Here is a 7370-nt window from a genome sequence, read left to right as displayed (position 1 = left end):
ATATATGGAAGTGCTTTGAAAGTTAAAAGCACTGAACAAGTATAAGAGATGATTATTGCTGTAATTTAATAGGTAAAGCCACTGGCTGCTTCAGGCCAGCCCTCATAGGAGAGGAGCACTTGAGGATACTCCAGCCAGTCTGCTCTGTAGTTTTTCCACCTCACATTTCTCTCCCATTTTCAGTCACATGATGATTAAGTCTCTGGGGAATGAATCATGCTGCCAAAGCCACAGAGACTGATTTATAAAGCAGACCTCAAGGTGGTCATTTATAATGAGCAGTATATTAGGCAAGACAAGACTTTCATCAACAGCATAAAGGCCCTCCTGGCTGGTGGGTCGTCCCAGTCAAGAAACCAGTTATACACCATAAAGCTGCTCAGCAAACACCTAATTAGAACAAAATGAATTGGATAGTCTCCAGAGTTTTGTTCTTCTTTTAATCAAGCCTAGGTACCTGAGAAATTGCCCTTCTCCATACTAGGAATAGTTCTGTCTACAGAAGCAAAGACGCCATTGTCCAAAAATAGACAGTCCTCTCCATGGTCATTCCTGGAGATGCACTGACAGATTTTCTCTTGTTCACCCATCTCACTTTGCCAGTCATCTAAGTACCTGTCTTTACAGCATTACCTCGAGACAATCATGTTACAATTTTTGACATTACAGTTTACCTTAACATTAGTAACATTTTAGGGTGGTCATTTCTTGACACCTTAATATCTCCGTTTCGCAATATACAACAGGTTACCATGGCAGGCAGGCCCCATTGTTTACCACTTCAAAATGTGCTCATCCAACAGTGCCACAAAGAAACTTATGCTTCACTTCTTAAACTTTTTCATCTTTTTCCCCATCTGCCAAATAGCCAAAGTGCACTGTAGTGCCTTTAGGATATTACCAAAAGCCAGTCTGTTGCTTTGGTGCAAAAGTGTGGGTGCTACCTGAAGGCAAAAAGGAATACCTGCAGGTCTGTACCCAGCACCAACTGGGAACCAGAAATCTAGTCTGCTAAAGTTAAAAGGGAATGGAGAAGCCTGAAGCTTAGAAAAGATAAATGATTCAATAAAATAGTATATATGAAAGTGCCTAGCACAGGCCCTCAATAATAGTTAGGAAAAAGAAATGAGCAAATTGTCCAAGGTCTCCCAAATAGTGAGTGGTAGGGCCAAAACTCACGTAGTTGTTTCCCCACTAACACAGTGCCTCAAAAGTCATCTTGAAAAATATTTTGCTTTCCATCCTACTTTTCAGAAGTATTTTGTGGGGAAGAGCAGAGAGAAGCATCTGCTCGTATTTCATTGTAGACTGGAACTTGTTGACTTCAGCGTCAGGGTAACTTTCTCTGAAGCCTTCCCTGAGCCCCTTCTTCTTAGCCCCAGCGCCCTTTGATTAAATTCTGCCTTTTATTATCACTTGCACTTCCTTCTCTCCTATTTCTGGCCTCCTGAATATAAACTCTTGAAGTGTCCACTCACTCATCTTTATATGTCTCACAGTGAGGCCCAGCGTAGAGTCTGGCATATAGTAAGTACTCAACAAATTTCTGGTAATTTGAATTGAGTTCCATTAGCTGCAGCTTCTGTGATTCTCCATGATTTTTTGCCTGAGCCCTCTGTCTCCTGTCTCAATTCCTTTTAACAGTTTTTACTACGAGCTGGGTGAAACTAGTTATGGGATCCTCAAGATTCCACGGAACTCTTTTCAAAATCTTTTCCTCCATTTTGCTTCACAACTCCATTTTTGGTGAACTCTGCTTCCATCACCCCTTTCATTCATTCATTCACTCCTTCACTCACTCACAAATGCACAGTGAAGTAGACAGAGGGGCCCTACCTTTTAGAACTTGTAGTCTCCTGGGAGATCAGCAGTAAACAAGTAATAAAATAATTACAGATTGTGATAAGTGCTAAGGAAATAAACAGATGATACCGAGATCAGGACTGACCTCTCTGAGGGGATCAAATCTAGGTCTGAGGTACCAAAGCCATGAAGAACCCAGCCAGACAAAGCTGCATTTCAGGGAACAGCATGTGAAAAGGTAGGAAAGAGCTGGATATGCTCAAGAAAAAGCAGAAAGGTTGTGCGACTGGGGTGTATTGAGTGAGGTGAGGGGGGTGGGATGAGGTCAGAGAGGCAGGCAGGAGCCACACTATGTAGGAGACTTGTAGGCTGAGGTAAGGAGTGTAATCTGACTCCAATTGTAGTAGGGGTCAAAGAGTTTTTAAGCAGAGGAGTAACGTAAGTGAATTGACATTTTTAGAAGATGGTGCTGACTGCTGTGTGGAGACCACATAGTGTGGGGACAAGAGAGGGTGCAGAGACCACTGTCCAGGCTAATACACTGGTCCAGCTGAGGACTGCTGGGGCCTGGACTAGGGTGGTGGCAGTGAAGATGGTGTGATTCAAGAAATATTTTTGAAGTAGAATTGAAGGATTCTGGATTTGCTGATAATTTGAATGGGGAACCTCTTTGTTTTACTGTTTAGGAAGGTAAGGCACAGGAAGACTAAGTTAATAGGGAGTAATTTTTGTGCTGTAACTGAACCCTGATTTCCTAACTGCTGGTCTCGTGTTCTTTCTGTGCACTACTCTGCTTTTCATAATCTTCAGCAATTCTCACTACCTTTGTGTCTTCTCCCAAATGCAGTCATTCACCAAATCCAGCCCCCTCCTTTTCTGTGCCCCCTGAATCTCCTGCCTGCACTTGCCATGCCCATTCTGCTCTGGGTTATTGTGACTGCCTTCTGGCTGGCCTTGCTGCCTCCTTCCAGCCTTGCAGTGCAGGTCATTTTTCATGGCTTCGCTTCAACAGTGTCTCTAATAACTCTCCAGCAACTCCCTACTCATTCAAATGAAAATCCAGACTTTGGGCAGTGGCTTCACAGCACTTCCCCAGCTAGGTCCACCCAACCCTTCCTGTTTGCTCTCGTCTCCCATTATAACCCAGCCCACATCTTCAATTTTAGTCTTTTTGTGGCTACCCCTCCCAGCTCTGAGCTATTAGGCCAGCTGCTTTGTGTATGAAATTCCCCTCTTTTGCTTTTTCTTCTTGACTAGCAAGTCATAGATTTTTCCTGAATCATTTCAGTCATTCATTCTTTATTTCACCAAATAATAATTGAGTACCTCCTTTGGGCCTGACACTACTAGCTACTAGGCATGAAAAAATCAGTAGAGATGGTACCTGCCCTCAAGCAGCTTGGAGTCTGTTGGGGGAGGCAGATCTGTAATCAAATAATCACGATATGTTGTATTAAGTGGCCCAGGGGCTATAGATACAGAATGCTGGAGCTACACACAAGAAGTAGCAACAAACTCTACTGAGGGAAACAAGAAAGGCTTCACAGAGGAGGTGGCATTTGAATTGAGTAGAAAGGTATATAAGTATTTTTGAAGGTGAAGAGAAAGAGTAAGGGCATTTCTGGAAGAAAGAATCCGTTGTTATTTGATAATCATAATAGCTAGCAGGTACTGCTTTTTCAGGTATATATATATACTTGTGATAGGGCGGCATATGCTGGGATTATGGGATTATAGTGACAGGTTCAGTACGGCTGGAGTATGGGACACATAGAAAAGCATATTGGAAAATGAGAATAGAAGGAGAGATTGGGACAAGATTCTACAAGCAGTAGGAGCCAGGAGAGATTTTTTTTTAATTTATTTTTTGGCTGTGTTGGGTCTTCATTGTTGTGTACAGGCTTTCTCTAGTTGCAGCGAGTGGGGGCTACTCTTCGTTGTGATGCATGGGCTTCTCATTGTGGTGGCTCCTCTTGTTTCAGAGCACAGGCTCTAGGCATGCGGGCTTCAGTAGTTGTGGCTCACGGGCTCTAGAGCACAGGCTCAGTAGTTGTGGCGCATGGGCTTAGTTGCTCTGCAGCATGTGGGATCTTCCTGGACCAGGGCTCGAACCCATGTCCCCTGCATTGGCAGGCAGATTCTTAACCACTACACCACCAGGGAAGTCCCCAGGAGAGATCTTTTTAAAAGAGGGAGTGGCAGGCTTCCCTGGTGGCGCAGTGGTTGAGAGTCCGCCTGCCGATGCAGGGGACACGGGTTCGTGCCCCAGTCCGGGAAGATCCCACATGCCGTGGAGCGGCTGTGCCCGTGAGCCATGGCCGCTGAGCCTGCGCGTCCGGAGCCTGTGCTCCGCAATGGGAGAGGCCACAACAGTGAGAGGCCCGCGGACCAAAAAAAAAAAAAAAAAAGAGGGAGTGGCATGATCAGTTTTGGAACTGTGGCAGCTATAGTTGGTACACAGGTTATAGAACCATGGAGGTGATTACAGAGGTCACGTGAGAGATGAAGGCTTCAACCAAGGTGAAGGCAGAGGGAACAGAGAAGAGGACATATCTACACTAAGACTGACAGGGTTGGGAGTCTGATTGGACATAGTGGAGTGGGAAAAAGCAGAATCAGGAGATGACTCCAAGATTTCTAACAGGATACCATTAAGTGGGATAAAGAACAGAAGAGAAGAAAGGGTTTAAGACAGAAGATCACGAGTTTATTTGGAGCAATCTGAGTTTGAGTCACCAATCAGCATACAAGTAGAAAAGTCCAGGAAGCAAATGGGTACAAAAGTGTGGTGCTCAGAAGAAAGCTCGCCACTCACAGCATCTAAAAATTCATCCATTCTCTAAGTGCTATATCTCTTCCTGTGTATTCTGAGTGTTATGCTAATTGTACACTTGTCTACCCTAAAAGTCAGGGGTCCTCCTCAGTATGAAGCTTATGTCCTTGCAGTAGCCTACAAGACCCAGCATGGTCTGTCCTCTATCACCTCTCTGACCTCATTTCCTACTGCTCTGTCCTCCACCACACTGTCCTGCTTGCTGTTCTTAGAAGGTATCAGGCACAAGGCACACTCGCACTTCAATATTTTGCACTGGATGTTTCCTCTGCTTAGAATGCTTTACTGTGGGTGTTCACATGACTAACTCCTTCAAGTCTTTGCCCAGTTGCAACTTTTTCAATGAGACTTACCCTGACCACCATATTTAATACTGTAGTTGCCCATCCCCACTCCCTGACCACTCACACTTCTTTTTCACCAATAGCACTAATCATCTGCTAACATACAGTATAATTTACTTATGTATTATGTTTATTGTTTATCAACTCTGTCTCTCCTCTAGAATGTAAGCTTCTTGAGGGCAGAGATTTTTTTCTTTTGTTCACTAATATATGTCAAGCACCTAAAACAGTGCTTGAAGCATGATAAACACTCAGTATATATTTATATTTGTTGAATAAATGAATGAGAGTATAGGTTCCTGCATCAGTCTCCCTTCTAAAATTTTTGTTTGCATGGGCCTTGTACCCTCAGGGCCAAATAGAAATATAGGAAGAGGAAATGAGTAGATATAAGAATAACTTAATGCCATTTGGCAGCCACACATTTCTGGTATATTAAAATAAAGCCTTTCTTAACTGGCTCCTTTCATAGTTTGTATGATTTATTGCTACTGTAGCAAATTACCACGAACTTAGTAGCTTAAAACAGCACAAATTTATTCTCATACAGTTCTGGAGGTTAAAAGTCTAAAATGGGGCTTCCCTGGTGGCACAGTGGTTGAGAGTCCGCCTGCCGATGCGGGGGACACGAGTTCGTGCCCCGGTCCGGGAAGATCCCACATGCCGTGGAGCGGCTAGGCCCGTGAGCCATGGCTGCTGAGCCTGCGCGTCCGGAGCTTGTGCTCCGCAACGGGAGAGGCCACAGCAGTGAGAGGCCCACGTACCGCAAAAAAAAAAAAAAAAAAAAAAAAAAGTCTAAAATGGGTCACAGGATTATATTCCTTCTGGAGGTTCTAGAGAAGAATCTGTTTCGTTTCCTTTTCCAGCTTCTAGAGGTCTCCTGCATGCCTTGGTTCATGGTTCCTTCCTCCATCTTCAAAGTACATCACTCCAACCTCTGCTTCTGTCACCACATCACCTCTCTGACTGTGTATTTCCTGCTTTCCTAGTTCCCTTATGAAGATCCTTGTAATTACATTGAGTTCACCCTATAATCCAGGATAATCTCCCCATCTCAAGAGCGTTAATCATGTCTGCAAAGTCCCTTTGGCCATGTAAGTTAGCATATTCACAGATTCTGAGTATTACAACTTGCACATCTTCAGGGAGCAAGCATACAGACTAAGACACAGATTGACAAGGGTTTGTTCAAAGGTGTAACCTAGTTCTGAAGACACCACACACCCTGGAGACATGTGTAGATTCAAATGTTCTAGAGCAGCACTACCCAATAAAACTTTCACGGTGATGGAAATGTTCTATATCTGCACTGACCAATACGGTAGCCACATATGGTTATTGAGCACTTGAAATGTGGCTAGTGAGACGGAGGAACTACATTTTTCATTTTATTTTATTTTATTTTATTTTTACTAATTTACATTTAATAGCCACATGTGGCTAAGTGGTTAGTATTGGACAACAGAGGCCTGCAGCTGGGGGAAGGAACAGACAGTAAGGAAAATTTTTTTGTCTAAGTTTTAACTTTGAGTAGAATTTTTTTTTTAAATACCTCTCTGAGATTTTATGACATCTGGTTTGGAGATTGAATATATATTATGTGAATGGCACAAAAAATCACAGGCCACGATTTTTAATTTAAAGTGGACCTAGGTTTGTGATGCCTCAAACACCAGGGAAAATCAAATTGAAATCTTTCATGGGAGAACACTGTTACTCTCGGGCCACATGGAAATCCCACAGAGAGTTCTAACAAAGTCCTTCACAATCAAAAGTCACAATTTACACAAGAAAACCAACTTCCAGGAGGAAGCAGTCAACAGGGGAAAAAAAAGGTAAAACATAACTAGACCCACAAAGATTTTAGATATTTACATTATCATATACAGGATATTAAATAGATATGTTAAATACATTTAAGGAAATAAAAAAGTACAGAGCAAGAGACTATCAAAAATGACCTGCTACCGCATAGCACAGGGAGATCAGCTCAGTGCTTTGTGACCACCTAGAGGGGTGGGATAGGGAGGGTGGGAGGGAGGGAGATGCAACAGGGAAGAGATATGGAGATATATGTATAACTGATTCACTTTGTTATAAAGCAGAAACTAACACACCATTGTAAAGCAATTATACTCCAATAAAGATGTTAAAAAAAATGACCTGCTAGGTTTGAAAAAGAACTAAATAGAGGGCTTCCCTGGTGGCGCAGTGGTTGAGAGTCCGCCTGCCGATGCAGGGGACACGGGTTTGTGCCCCGGTCCGGGAGGATCCCACATGCCGCGGAGCGGCTGGGCCCATGAGCCATGGCCGCTGGGCTTGTGCGTCCGGAGCCTGTGCTCCACAACGGGAGAGGCCACAACAGTGAGAGGCCCATGCACAGCAAAAAA

At 43.6% G+C, this 7370-nt stretch overlaps 1 protein-coding gene across 2 annotated transcripts in view; it reads left to right on the top strand.

Annotated features, from left to right (window-relative positions):
- Positions 1 to 7370, top strand: part of HDAC8 (histone deacetylase 8) — a 162607-nt gene that overhangs the window by 70315 nt on the left and 84922 nt on the right. The window lies entirely within an intron of this gene.

Source organism: Neophocaena asiaeorientalis, unplaced genomic scaffold (assembly GCF_003031525.2).
Source record: "Neophocaena asiaeorientalis asiaeorientalis breed wild unplaced genomic scaffold, Neophocaena_asiaeorientalis_V1.1 scaffold333, whole genome shotgun sequence".
In the NCBI taxonomy this organism is placed as follows: domain Eukaryota; kingdom Metazoa; phylum Chordata; class Mammalia; order Artiodactyla; family Phocoenidae; genus Neophocaena; species Neophocaena asiaeorientalis.
This window is presented reverse-complemented; position numbering and strand designations above follow the sequence as displayed.